This window comes from Rhinatrema bivittatum, chromosome 3, assembly GCF_901001135.1.
Source record: "Rhinatrema bivittatum chromosome 3, aRhiBiv1.1, whole genome shotgun sequence".
Taxonomy (NCBI): domain Eukaryota; kingdom Metazoa; phylum Chordata; class Amphibia; order Gymnophiona; family Rhinatrematidae; genus Rhinatrema; species Rhinatrema bivittatum.
Window position 1 is genome coordinate 494,188,966 of NC_042617.1, and position 15,384 is coordinate 494,204,349.

The 15,384-nt window shown below is 44.9% G+C and overlaps 1 long non-coding RNA gene across 1 annotated transcript in view; it reads left to right on the forward strand.

The window, feature by feature from the left end:
• The first annotated feature begins 2,603 nt into the window (after window positions 1–2,603).
• LOC115088841 overlaps window positions 2,604–15,384 on the forward strand; it is a 66,601-nt gene continuing 53,820 nt past the window's right edge. The window contains exon 1 of the long non-coding RNA XR_003855926.1: window positions 2,604–2,749. This is a non-coding gene — a long non-coding RNA (uncharacterized LOC115088841). The remainder of the gene's footprint in view (window positions 2,750–15,384) is intronic.

Genomic DNA, 15,384 nt, shown 5'->3' on the forward strand with positions numbered 1-15,384 from the left:
ATGGACTGTCTGATTGAATAGGACAGTCGTCCAGTGAGCAAGGATGTGTAAATCTCTGTAATTCATAGTTGTTCCCATTGAGGGAAACAGGCTTCTAACTACCTGAGTTCCTGCATTCTTATCTATGGGACTCTTGATCGCTTCCCTTTTGTTACGGAGTCTTGCTTTGGGCAAATTGTGAACTGCATAGTATGAGGGGAGGAGGTAGCCTAGAGTGCATCTGCCTCTCCATTTTGGGGGAATGTGCATATATATATATATATATATATATATATATATATATATATATATATATATATATATATATATATATATATATAATATGTATAGTACATATTATTTCGTTCTCTGTTCTGGTTATCACCCCATTGTTTATTGTAAACCGGCTTGATGTGATATTATCACGAATGCCTGTATAGAAAAAAATTAAATAAAATAAATAAAAATAAATATGCTCTACGCCCACATAACATCCAAATGTTCCCTATCTGGTTAGTGGACCAGCTATGGGGCTGTTTGACTTGTTGAACCATTTCAGATACATATTCACACAAGCCAAATTGCCCGTCTGAGAATTTTTCTCCTCTTTCACACCTATTTGTTTCTCCCATGGAGCATCCTGAGATCAGCCAATTGCACATATAGTGGGTAAAGCTATGCAAATATTCTGTGATATTCTGTGAGAACTCTGGGTGTGCTGTTACATTAGAGTACAATCTAATCATGACTTCTTCTGATACAATGGTTCAGCTACAATATGGATATTTCCCCACCTGAAGTTCCTCATCCTCCCTGGGATCATATTCCCATCACAATGCAGCAGTCTCTTGAATACGGCTACCGATGGGTATTATGGTATTGTCAATTGGAGAGTTAAGGGGATACCTTCCTCTTGGCCAAGGGTAAGTAGTCCATCCTCAGAAGGATGGACTACTTACCCTTGTAAGATTAAGTGGCACGGCGTGCATCATTAGACCTCCTTGAGTATGTGTTGGCATGTGTGTGCAAATCCAACAGTCTGTTTGGTTCATCAGGCGTGAGAAGTTCTGCGCATCAATGATGTACATGTTGTCTTGCCAGGGTCCTTCCTCAGGCGCCGGCGCCATTGCTGGAGAGATAAAGCAAAGCATGAGAATGCAGAACACAAGTGCTAGTGAGTTGGCATTTAGACAAGAAAAGGCAGCTAATAAGAAGTTCTCTGGAGTTTTCTCAAGGCCTTGCCGTTCCAAGAGTTGTGCAGATTGGTCAGATAGCGCTTTGATCTGCCCCCAGGTCATCTGGTGCTGCTTTTTGCGGGGAGTCCGGTCTCTGTCCTTCTGAGGGTTGTGGAGGCTCAGGGAGAAGTTTGGGATCGGGTTTTGTGGATCCAGACGCTTTTCCATCTTTCCATGGCTTGACACACCGACTGGGCCCCCAAATTGGGCCTGTGGGAGAAAGCACAGAAGCATACCCGCGCCCCCACATTAGTAGGGGGGCAGGGCCATGCCAGACAGGGTTAGGTAATATTTTGTACAAAACTGGCGGTTGTGGGTGACTAACTCTAGTCCCATAATGATTATCCACGGCTGTGGTCTGATTTGAAGTTGATATGTTTAGATGATTTAAAGTGAACAATACTTTGTTCAGCCAGTCCTGTTTAGGGGGGAGCCCAATGGCATTCCCTACTGTTTGTTTATGTTTATCCAGAGATGTTTTAGGGTGTGATTGGCTCTTTCCACAATGGCTTGCCCTGTGCAATTGTAAGGTATTCCAAATATGTGTTTAATGTTCCATTGTTGGCAAAATTCAGCAAAAGAATGGTTGCTGTAGGCAGGGCCATTATCAGTTTTCAGAACAGAGGGTAATCCCATTATAGAAAATGTTTTTATACAGTGATTGATAACATGCTAAGAAGTTTCCCCTTTTTGGGGCATAGCCCAAAGAAAATGTGAAAAGGTATCAATTGTCACATGTAAAAATTTCCAGGGGGCAAATGAGGGGTATTGGGTGAAATCCATCTGCCAGATTTCATTGGCACGTAAGCCTCGTGGGTTCACGCCCATGGAAGGGGCAGAGGTGACTTGTGAACACTGAGGGCATTGCTGTACAATAGCTCGGGCTTGCTCTAGTGGAATATTAAATTGTTTTGCCATGGATTTTGCGTTTTGATGGAACATGGTATGACTATTCCATGGTGTCACAGTAAGTACTGCTTGTTTTGTGGCTGCGTCTGCAACAGCATTACCTTCACAAATCCATCCAGGGAAAGGCTGATGGCTTCTGATGTGAGCGATGTGAAGTTGGTGTGTGCGGTGTTGGAGGGCTGACTGCAGGGTCAGAAAAAGGGATAGCAGGTTCTCATCTAATGAAGGAGTTACATATGCTCCAGGAAGAGAAGAAGCAACATTACAAACATACTGGCTATTGGAAATAATGTTTAAATCAGCATTCATAAAGCATTGCAACGCGAGAATAACTGCAGCTAGCTCTGCCCTCTGTGCTGACAGCTGGGGTGGCGTAATTTTGGTTATCCAATTTCCCTGTACTTGCCAGGCGACCACCCCCCACTTTGAGCCACCGTCAGTGAAAACAGTCTGTGCTTGTGGTAAGGGAGCGGGTGATAGGCCTGGATAAACGGAGAGTGGAACCTGATTGAATGCAAGGACACGGGGGTCTGCTGGAATGTGGTAGGAAACTTTTCCCACATAGTCTGTGAGCGCAGTTTGCAGTGCTGCAGATTGGCTTAGCATCCGTTCCCAGTCCTTTAAAGGTAAAGGGACAATGATATTTGTTACATCAAGTCCAAATAAAACTCTGCTAAGTTCTCGTCCTTTAAAGATTAATTCTGCCTGCATAAGCGATAATGTGCTAATTGTATGCGAAGGGCTGTGTGGTAAGTAGAGACATTCAATGATTAACGTTCTATTTTCTGTCTGCTTTTCGACTAACTGTGTTAAAATTGCTGTAGGCTGTTTTTTTGTTGGAATCAGAATTAAAGTGAGAGGGACATTTTCTGTGCATCTGTCTACCCATATTAATTTCAATGCTTCATTGACTTGTTGAAAAATCTTTTTCTGCTGTGGTGTTAACGTAATCAATTCTGCCGGATTTGTTCTGTTCCTTAAAGCGTCAAATAAAGGGCTTAGCAAATAAGTGGGCAGACCTATATAAGGGCGTAACCAATTGATTGATCCAAGCAATTGCTGTAATTGTACATATGTAACGGCATCGTTCACTTTCAGCTGTGGAATTTGAGGGCTAGAATAGGTCTGTAGCATTTTATGACCTAAATATAGAAATGGTTCACGTTTTTGCACCTTTTCAGGGGCAATATTTAACCCAGATTTGGCTAGTTCTGAGGATAGATGGGGCAGCCAGTAATCTGGGATTTTTGGCGCAGCCACCAAAATATCATCCATATAATGATATAGTAATGCTTGTGGGTAAAGTTTTCGAAACCCTTGCAATGCTTTGTCTACAAAGTATTGGCATAACGTGGGACTGTTCAACATTCCTTGTGGTAAAACAGTCCATTGATAACGTTTAGTTCGTCTATGATTGTTTAAAACAGGGACTGTAAAGGCAAAGAACTGTTTGTCCTTTTCACATAATGGTATGGTGAAAAAGCAGTCTTTTAGATCCACTATTAAAATTTGATAATCTCTAGGAATCATGTTTGGATTTGGAGTACCGCACTGAAGCGGACCCATAGGTTGCAGAATAGCATTCATGGCTCAGAGATCGTGGAGAAGTCTCCACTTCCCACATTTCTTTTTAATTACAAAAACAGGTGTGTTAAATGGACTGACTGTGGGTTCAATGTGACCAGCAGCTAATTGATCATGTACCAATTCATTGAGGGCCTGAAGCTTATCGTTAGGCAGGGGCCACTGCTCTACCCAGATGGGTGTGGTGGATTTCCAAGTTAATGGAAGAGCAGTGGGTTTACTGTGAAACATGCTTAATCTTCTAGTACAATTCGGGCTTGAAACTGACTTAGTAAATCTCTTCCCCATAAATTGATATGGATGGGAAGGATTACTGGTTTTAAGTTTGCTGTGCCTGAGCCGGAGGGATTTGTTACTGTTAGCCAGCGAGCACTGCGGCGGGCCAGCTGTTTCCCTCCTACCCCACACACGGAGGGAGAGTCTACGGTCGGCCAATCGGTGGGCCAATTATCTGTGGTTATGACTGAGACATCAGCTCCTGAATTTAAAATGCCTTCAAAGGGCTTACCGTCTAGCAAGTAGGTTCTCTTTGGTTTCTCTTTTCTGATTGCCTGAGTCACTGCTAAAATGCTAGGATGCAGTGCTGGGGCTCGGGCAGATCCGAAGCCGCTGAAACCTCTGGCAGTCTGCTGTTCTCCTACGGGCAAGACACAGGGGACCATGACTAGCTGTGCCCAGGAGTCCCCTTTGTGCAATGTGAGGGAGGATTTGGTTTCGAATTGGATCATAATAGTACCTTCATAATCAGAATCTACAACCCCTGGAATGACATAGATCCCTGCCTTGCCTGCAGTGGACCGGGGTAGAATCAGCCCGACAGTTTGTTCGGGCAGAGGGCCTGTGAGCTGAGAGGGCATCAGAGTGACCTGCCCTGGGAATGCTACAAATTTTGTATCTTGATTAATAAGATCTATGCCGGCACTGCCAATGACTTCCGCTGTGGTTGACTGCGCCCGGATCTTAGGGGCTGCGACAATTGGGCTGGGGCTTGTCGCTGGCCCGGAGTCTAGTTTCCCTGACTGGTACTTCGGCATTGATTTGCCCAGTGGAACCCTTTTTTACATTTTGGGCACACAGTTTTTGGTCGTGACCTAGAGACCCCTGCAGAATCGGTTCCTTTATACGCCCCGCCACCTGGGGCACAACAATGTTGTTTAAAATGGCCAGGTTTTTTACAGTTTAAACATGTGCCTTTGGGATTGTGAAATTGACCTTTCTGTAGGGCAACAGCGAGGGCATCCATCTGAAAAGCGTGGGTGCCCACATCTGCATAAGCCTTAAGCATGTCTGCTAGGCTGCAATCAGGTCTGCCAACTATGGACTGCAAAACCTTACGGCACTCGGCATTTGCATTTTCAAAAGCTAACTTTAGCAGGAGCTCTGTGCTCGCTTCTAGATTATCTACCTGTCACCTAATGGCTTCCTGTAAGCGATCAACAAATTGTGTGTAGGGCTCTGTCGCTGTTTGTCGGGTCATTATAAATGACTTTGTGACCTTTCCAGATTCAGGGACCTTTTTAAAGGCTTTGTTTACACAGCGGATAATTGCTGGATAGGCGACCGCTGGTATGCCAAGTGTTTGCTGTTCTATGGTGGCAAATTGACCTGATCCAAATAGCTGCTCTGGTAAGTAGGCACCACCTGAAGTGGTTCCTGCTATCAATGCTTCTCTTTGGTACTCAGATTCCCATACTACATACTGAGCTGGGGTGAGGAGCATACGGGACAAGTCTTTCCAATCTTGGGGAACTAATTTATAGCCATTAGACATTGCCTCAAGCAGCCCTCGGGTGTAAGAGGAGTGGAATCCTGTCTCTTTGATGCTTGTGCGGAGTTCCCTGAGAACACTATAGGGAAGGGCGGACCAATTCATTTCTCTCCCGCCCATATCATTGATCCTTTCTGTGATGGGAAAGGCTTGAAGTCCTTCTAACAGTTCTTCCCCTGTAAGGTTACCCTTTTGTTGTTCCTGGAGAAAACTCATTCGAACCGTACTGTGTGAGCCAGATTGTGGCTCGATTGTGCTTATGGGCTGTTTTTCTGAATAAGGCTGGGAGTCTGAATGGGCTGTGTCACGGGTTCTGGCATGGGAAGCTGAGGATACAGCGAAGTTGCTGTTCCTGAGGGATTTTGCAGATATGGTAGGGGATGAGTGTGTGTAGTAGTTGTGCTGACAGGCAGTCTGTCTGCTTCTTTACTGTCTGTGTCTAAGGACGCATGAACTGGAGGTGGTGCCTTGAGATTTTTAGTCCTGATGTGTTCTAGAGCCTCTGTACATTTTTGCCAGAGCAATAACTGCCTTATAGGGGCTCGTGGAGATGTATGAAGGCTATTACCTATCTGCACCCAATGATCAACATTCAGGGTTCCATATTCCGGGTACCAGGGACAACGGCAAGCTATTTCTTTTATCAATTTTTCCATGTCCCCCGATTTGATATGTGCTGTTTCTCCCTTGGTGACGAAATAATGATTCTTCACAATTTTCCTCAGCTCTTCCACATGCGTTTGCTGCTGAACTGAAATTTTACCTCCCATGCTCACGAATGTTTGGGAACAGACTTACTGAGAAAAAAAAACTTAAAAAATACTTACACTTGCAAGAGCAGGTCTGCTGAATACGGTGCATACCTTGGCTTTTGTCCAGCCGAATGAGCAGGGAGTTGTCACGTCTCGGGTCACTCCTTGGATCAGGACGTAAATCACGTTGGGCTCACCATATGTAGCAATGATAAAGACACATCAGGCAGGATTCGTGGTGAAGCACGTCCCCGGGAAGGTCACCTTTCTTTCCTCCTTCCCCGGGGCTCCTTTTTATTGTACATCATTTCATCACAAAGCATGGCATGCAGATTTGTCATAATGATAAAGACACATCATTGGGTCTTTGCAAATACATACATCATTCATTGGATGTTAAAAGTGACATTCCATAAATGTCCTTCCTGGCCTTTGTGCTGACTACGCGTAAGCTAGCAGGCCAGGAGGGTAAAGGTTCATAAGCTGGACATTGAGACAGTTTTAAGATATGTTAAACTAGCTGGCTAAGTGTAAGAGGAAGTAGGCAGAAAGCAGTTTCGGTTTGATACAGTGAGATCTATTCCTGGGGCAGGCCTGTCTGGAGCAGGTTGTTTATGAGACAGGTTTCCTGTCTCAGGGGCAGAAGGAAGCTTGCACAATTTGCTGTCTCCAGTGAATGCTGGAGAAAAAGGAGAGTTAGAGTTAACCCCTGAGATACTCCTTCAGGGGCTAAGTTTACGATACCACAGGCCCTAACAGAAGGGAAGCGGTAGGGACTAGGGATGTGCAGAGCAAAATTTTATGTTCATATTTTTTATGTCCGAAAGGGGGTCCCACTTGCGGCCAATATGGACATTAAAAAAATCCAATGAGTTGGGTATATGTACATATGTGCAAAAAAAAAATTTAAACCCCCTCACCCTCCTTAATCCCCCCCCCAGACTTACCACAACTCCCTGGTGATCGAGCGAGGAGTGAGGACGTCATTTCTGCAATCCTTGGCGAGAAGCATGTGATGTCGGTGGCACGTCGAGTGACGCGGCGTCACGTGATTCCCGGCTCGTTCGCGCCGGACGGCTCGTTCGGCCCAAAAAGAACTTTTGGCCAGCTTGGGGGGGCCTCCTGACCCCCCCAAGCTGGCCAAAAGTTCTTTTTGGGCCGAACGAGCCGTCCGGCGCGAACGAGCCGGGAATCACGTGGCGCCGCGTCACTCAGACGCGACGTCACGTGATTCCCGGCGAGTTCGCGCCGGACGGCTCGTTCGGCCCAAAAAGAACTTTTGGCCAGCTTGGGGGGGCCTCCTGACCCCCCCAAGCTGGCCAAAAGTTCTTTTTGGGCCGAACGAGCCGTCCGGCGCGAACTCGCCGGGAATCACGTGGCGCCGCGTCACTCAGACGCGACGTCACGTGATTCCCGGCGAGTTCGCGCCGGACGGCTCGTTCAGCCCAAAAAGAACTTTTGGCCAGCTTGGGGGGGCCTCCTGACCCCCTCAAGCTGGCCAAAAGTTCTTTTTGGGCCGAACGAGCCATCCGGCGCGAACGAGCCGGGAATCACGTGACGCCGGCGTCACTCGACGTGCCGCCGACGTCACATACTTCTCGCCAAGGATTGCAGAAATGGCGTCCTCACTCCTCGCTCCATCACCAGGGAGTTGTGGTAAGTCGGGGGGGGGGATTAAGGAGGGTGAGGGGGTTTATATTTTTATTTTGGCTCAACAATCGCGATTTCCCACATATCGAACATATCTATGTTCGATATGTGGGAAATCCGATCGTTTATGTCGAATCAATTTTTTAAGTAAAAAAAAAATATGAGTTGCGTTTTACTAATGCGGTCAATCCGAATGCACACCCCTAGTAGGGACCGCAACAACCGCATCTCAAAAAAGATATAGTTGCACTGGAGTAAGTGCAGAGAAGGGTAACCAAAATGATAAGGGGCATGGAATAGCTGCCTTATAAGGAAAGACTAATGACATTAGGGCTGTTCAGTTTGGAGAAGAGACAACTGAGGAGGTATATGATAGAGGTCTACAAAATCATGAAAGAACTTGAACAAGTTAATGTAAATCAGTTATTTAGGGCCTTATTTTCTAAGGCTATCACAAGCTTGCGCTAACAGCGCAAGCCTGCGATAGCTAGCGAAGGTAGCGCACGCCTGCGCTACCTAAATCGGGGTGGAGTCAGCCCCGGAAGAGAAGGAGTCGGGGCATCACCAGGGCTGACTCTGCAAAGATGACACCGACAGCGAAAAGGTAAGGGCCTTTTCGCTGCCTATTTCACGCCCAATAACTATACCTTCTATGGCGGCGCTATTGGGTACGAAACCGGCAGCGATCGCACCGTGGCAGTGCAATCACTGCCGGCTAGTGCAGGACTGCCCCCCCGTTTCGACACCCCGCCCCACATTAGCGTGATTTTCTAAAGTATCGCAGGCCTGCAATACTTTAGAAAATGAGGCCCTTAGTCTCTCAGATAATAGAAGGACTAGGGGGTACTCCATGAAGTTAGAAAGTAGCTCATTTAAAACAAATCAAAGAAAATTCTTTTTCACTCAGTGCATAATTAAGCTCTGGAATTCATTGCCAGATGATGTGCTTACACCAGTTAGTGTAACTGGTTTGGGTTAAGATCCTAGTACTAAAATTGGAGTAGATCTTCTTACCTGGTTAATTTAGGAGGATAAGTTTCACTAGGGGAGCTGTCTCCACCACATTTCTGATTCTGCTCCCCTAGTGAAACATTGGCGAGAATACAATCATACGGTAGAAGAACTCCGTTTTTTTGTACTTCAGAAGGTTACTGCCAGACGGGGTGGTAATATAAATAAAATATTATTACAGAAGGAACAGCGATGGATTTTCAATTTGCAGACCTTGTGGCAAAAAGGATTGAATGATAAGATCGATTGGGTAACATGTTTTTAGACCTTTTACCCGGGCTGCAAGGTTTTAGTAATTGATTTTCAGTGACTGTTTTGAATCTGGCGGGCTTAGGGGTGACAATTGTTTTGGAAGAGCAGTATTATTGATTGGTTTAGATTTAATTAATTTAAAGGGGCGGAGATAGCTTTAAGCTGAGCTCTGATTGGTGTAGCGTGGTTTAAAAGGCTGTAGGAGAAGAGTTTGATTACTTCCGTTGATTCATTCCATGGCGGCGTTTTTTTGAGATGAGGTGATGGCGGTTTCTCTGCCAAAGAAAAGGAAGGTAAGGATCCTTGGTTGTCTTGCATGTTGGTAAACTCCGGGGGGGAAAAAATGTTTTTCATTTGAATTTGTTCTTATTTCAGTCTAAATACATTTGAGAGATGTGTTGCTTGCTTTGAACAATTGACACGCTTTGAAATAAGAGTCGGGGATGTGCTGATCTGTACGTCTGGGCAAGTTCTTTGGGACGTGCAGGTATAGTAGTAATTTGGAAAACTTTATAAAGAATTAGTTTTATGAAAATTGTATAAATTTAATATCTATGAATTTTTGTGTGAATGTTTTAGAAAACCCTGTGGATAGATGTTGGATACATGAGCAGTGGGAGATTGTTTGAAAAAACTCTCCTGAAGAAGCCTGAGGGAAGGCGAAACATGTAGAGAGAATAAAAAGAGATTAAGAGGATTGACGTTTTTGTAACGCAAGAATTAATGTGCAATATAACTCTTTCTGCTTGAAAAATGAAATGTATCTACACTTGATGATGTGTTGATGAAGAAGATTTGTATTTAATGTTTAATTTGAATGTTTAGAAATTTGGGAATGGTTTTTATGAGGTTGAATGTAGAATGTATGTGTGACATGTGTTGTATGGGTGACGTATGAGAATTATGTAATGTTTTACAAAAATATGATATCTATTGTGTGGGGTATTATGGATTAATGTTGGATGTTTTATATGGAATTTTCACTAATAAAGATTATTGAATTGGATTGATGTCACAATATATGTATTGGTAGCCAATTGGTTTGTGATATATAAAAAATTGCCAGGATTGGGTATCCTGTCATATGACAGGGCAAAGGTAGAGCCGGCGCCATTTCTATTAACGCAGCCGTGGCCCGAGACTGGAAGATCACACCGGGACCCCCCCCCCCCACCCCCACTGGACCCCAGGTAATTTAAAACATTTTGGGGGGGTTCGGGAGGGTGGTGGATTTATTTTAAAGGGTTGGGGTGGGTTTTAGGGTTGTTTTAGTGTGCCGGTTTTCCCGCCCTCCCCCGATTTACGATTTAAACGATTAAAAAAAAAAAAACAAAACCGCAACAATCAGATTCCCTCCCCCCCCCCCGAGCCAAAATCGATCGTTAAGACTATCGATCACACGATTCACATCTCTAGTAAGTAGTGATACCTGTACCTATCTGGTTAAGCCAACTGGATTAGTTAGACCTGTGATAGAGCAGGTCTAACTTAGCTGGATATAGAAACATAGAAACATAGAAACATAGAAATGACGGCAGAAGAAGACCAAACGGCCCATCCAGTCTGCCCAGCAAGCTACGCACTTTATCCATTTTTTTCCCCTTTTTTTCTCTCCCACCTGTTACTATTGGCTTCCAGTACCCTCCAGCACTAATTCCCCTCCACCCCACCACCAATCTAGAGAGCAGCGCCGTATCTGCATCCAAGTGAACGTCCAGCTCAATTAGGGGTAGCAACTGCCGTAACAAGCAGGCCACACCCTTACCCCATACTCTTACCCACCCCTGTTTTTATTTTTTTGTTTGTTTTTTGTTTTTTTGGGTTTTTTTGGAGATAGCAGCCCTCCATCCTTCCGCTCCGTGAAGGTGGAACACCAGCTACTGGCCACTGGCATCCCGCTCCATGAATGCCTCTGTGGCTACTGCCGCTCCGTGCAGTGTTTTGCTGCCTCCTCATTATTCACGCCCTCTAGACTTAATGGATCCACAGTGTTTATCCCATGCCCCTTTGAAGTCGTTCACAGTTTTAGACAGTTTTAGACCCAGCTAAGTGGTGGTTTTTACAGAGATATTCAGCAGCATAGCCATGCTGTTGAATATCCCATGTAAGTTAGCCAGTTGTAGTTTTATCGGCTAACACATAAATGTTTAATTTTGAATATGTACCTTTTAGATCATAGACTCCTGGCTTCCTCTCAGGGATTAGGTATTTTCTAAACCTTAGATACATTTTCATGTAAAGTTTTGCAGCCTTAGCTGACTAGAAGTTATTCAATAAAAAGTATTCCATATATAGTATCATAAAATAAACAAAATCAAAAAAGGTTAACTAATATAAATCATTTTTTAACATACAGAAAAGTTAACCACACACACTATAAAGCAAAAAATGTCCTCTCTCTTTTCTATTTCTATTTTTTTACTTTTCTTCATCTCTCATCTAATCCTAACTGAAACCAAACCACCCATACTTCCTGGAATAGTTGCTCAAAATGTCATTGAATAAAGAGCCAAAAGTGCAGTAGGAAAAAGTTAGAATAAAGCTTTTGACTAAGTATTCCTCTTGCAAAACTTAGTGAATTCTTTGAAATTTTTAACTAAATACCAGGAAAAAATCAACAAAACAGATTCATGGTGTAATATTTAATTCCAAATTACTCTTTGAAACAGTAAAAATTTAATTATAGATCCATCTTTTGCCATTGTGAATAATTATGATTTTTCAAAAAAGTCCTGCCATAAATATGCCACATCTTTGTTAGATGAAATCAATAGATTAAAAACATAATTTTCAATTTGCTTACCAAAAAAGAATATAAAGAAAAAAAAAGGCAACCAAAATGGAACACTTTCAACTTAGTATCTAAACTTGAAATTAACAAATAATTACAAAAATAAAGTCTGCTAACCATACACTGGACCCAATACCTACAAGTTCCCTGAAAACAATAAACAGTGTAATCACGCCAACAGCCACAACCATAATCAACCATTCACTTTCAGAAAGACTGGTCCTCACTGGGGCAAAACAAGCTGTGATTAAACCAATCCTGGAAAAGAATTAGCAGAACTGATGATTTGGACAATTACTGACCAATATCCAACCTGCCATTCATTGCTAAATTACTAGAAAAAGCAGTGCTATAACAATTAGAAAGCCACCTAGAAGACAATAATATTCTATACCCAAACCAATTTGAATTCAGAAAACATTGCTTAAAAGAAACTCTACTTATTGTTATGGTTTAGTACCGTAGGCGAGGTAGTGGACCCGTAGGCCGACCTACCCAGAGTGACGGGGTAGGCCGGGCGGCGGAGCCCGAGGCTCGAGGTGTTCACCCGGGAACCAGGAACCCCCCAGGAGGAGCCCGTAGGGTTCTGGTACCTTGGGACTTGGACAGTCAAGAAGAGAGTCCAGTGAGTGGAAAGGCTCTAGGCCGGGCTAGAGAACAAGGCAGTCCAAAGGTGACAGAGTCTCTGCGGCAAGCGGGAACTGTGGCAGGCCTAGGCCTGAAGCAAGTCAGCGGCAAGCAGGAACTGGAGCAAGCTGGAACCTGAAACGGGGTCTGCAGCGTAAGGAAGTCCTGGGATACTAGGTAGGAGAGGAACCGGCTGTACAGGCCGGAGGCTGGCTGATGACAGGAAGCGGGCGGTGCGGAGACTGTAGCTAGCTGGGGATGGGGATGAGCTGAAGCAGGACTGAAGCAAGCTGGAACTGGAGAAAGCTGAAGCAGAGTCTGTAGCAAGCCCGGACTGGAGTAGACTACAGGCTGGAATGGAGTCTGTAGCAAGCTGGACCTTGAGGCAGGCTGAAGCCTGAAGCGGGACCGGAGACAAGCCAAGATCCGTGGCAAGCAGCAGGCAGCAGGCAGAGCGTAGTCAGGGACGAACCGGGTCAAGGCAGGCAGCAGGCAGAGCGTAGTCAGGAACGAACCAAAGTCAAGGCAGGCAGGAACACAGCACGATGAAGCGCAACTCAGAACTACAGGACTGTAGTGAACCTCGTTACAAGGCGGTGAGAGGACGTCCGGACGCCGGTTAAGACGGCCCCGAGGCGTGACGTCATCAGCAAAGGCGGGTCTTGACTTCCGGGGCTGCGCACCCAAAGTGAGCGTCCTCGCGCACGTGCGCGAGACCCCAAAGTAGGCAGGGCAGCCATGATGGCCGCCACTGGGAGCCCCGGCAGCGCGGAACGCCTCCAGCCGTGGAGGTAAGTCCGGCAGGGCCCGGGGAAGGAGGAAGGAGGAAGGAGGAAGGAGGAAGTGGCGGAGACCGCAACACTTATTTCCCTAAATGACCTTATACTACATGGGTTCGACAACGATGAATCCTATATCCTAATACCAATTGATCTAACAGCAGCCTTCGACACCGTAGACCTTTCTCTCCTATGCCATCAGTTGCAAAAAATAGGAATAGACAGAAATGTTTTCAAATGGTTCTCTTCCTTTCAGACAGAGAGGTCATTTCAAGTCAAACTAGGCAATCACATATCTGACACCTTCCCAATTGACACAGGAGTCCCCCAGAGTAAAGCACTCTCAGCTGCTCTATTCAACATATACATGCTGCCACTATGTACACTGTTAACAAAGCTAGGAATCAACTTCTTTTTATATGCAGACAATTCTACTTCCCATTCAACAAATCAATAGGGGTGTGCATTCGTTTTGAACGCATTTGCAATCCGCAACTTATTTTTTTTCAAACTTAAAAAAAGTGATGATGCGCAACGCATCGCAACTTCCAACTTATTCAATATAGCTCTGTTGAATATGTTGAACCGCGAGGCGCACGCTTTTCTCGCCGCCATTAGCTGCGAGCTCGGAAGCCCGGATTACCACAAAATGGCGGCGCCCCTGCGGTAACCATGCCGACCTGTCCGACCCTTTCTTGTGAGTCGCAGTGACTCACAGGAAAGGGTCGGACAGGTCGGCATGGATAACGGAACGCAGCGAATCTGCGTTCATGTTTTCAGAGAAGCACTGAATGCAGCGAATCGCGCTGTCATTCAGAGCTCTCTGAGGATTTTACTGACGAGCCAGCAGTATATAAGCAGCAGCACGAGGAGTCACACACATTTCCAGCGATTCTGTGGGGAGGTGGGCAGGGTGGCAGGCAGGCTGAGGCAGGCAGGCAGGCATAAATAGAATCAGAAGCAGAACCAGAAGCAGAACCAGAACCAGATTTGATAGACAACACAGAACAGATTCTGTGTTAGGCTAGCAAAAGAAAGAAAAATATTCCTGGTCTTGCATTAGTGGCAGGGGTCAGCTACAGTCACTAGTATTCCTATTCCTGTTTCTTTCAAGCAGTCTAGTGGTCTAGTCAGCTAGCACTGACCACTATTTACCATTGAGGGTGTTGGGCTGGCTTGGAGAGAGATATTAATATTTTCAATGTCATCCATGTTTCTGGAGTGACAAAAATTCCTGCTTTATTAAATTCCAATTACTTAGTCTGTCAGTGCAGTGGGCATTTTTAACAGACTGAACATAGTTCTTGAGTGGGTATGTTCATTTGGGCATTTTAAACAGACTGAACATTGTTCTTGAGTGGGTCTGTTCATTTTGGTATTTTTAAACAGACTTAACAACATTGTTACTGAGTGAGTCTGTTCATTTGGGAATTTTAAACAGACTGAACATTGTTATTGAGTGAGTCTGTTCATTTTGGTATTTTTAAACAGACTGAACATTGTTATTGAGTGAGACTGTTCACTTTGGTATTTTTAAACAGACTGAACATTGTTCTTGAGTGGGTCTGTGCTGGGAAGTGCCCGGGCCGGAGTACTCAGCCTCTTTTCTGCTTACAAGCAAGCTACTTCTGTGTGCACTGCACACACATGTGTGCACTGGCAGGCAGGCAGTGAGACAGTGGGCAGTGGGCATTCTTAACAGACTGAACATTGTTATTGAGTGGGTCTGTGCTGGGAAGTGCCCAGGCCGGAGTACTCAGCCTCTTTCTGCTTACAAGCAAGCTACTTCTGTGTGCACTGCACACACATGAGTGCACTGGCAGGCAGGCAGTGACACAATGGGCAGTGGGCATTCTTAACAGACTGAACATTGTTATTGAGTGAGTCTGTTCATTTGGGCATTTTAAACAGAGTGAACATTGTTATTGAGTGAGTCTGTTCATTTTGGTATTTTTAAACAGACTGAACATTGTTATTGAGTGAGACTGTTCACTTTGGTATTTTTAAACAGACTGAACATTGTTCTTGAGTGGGTCTGTGCTGGGAA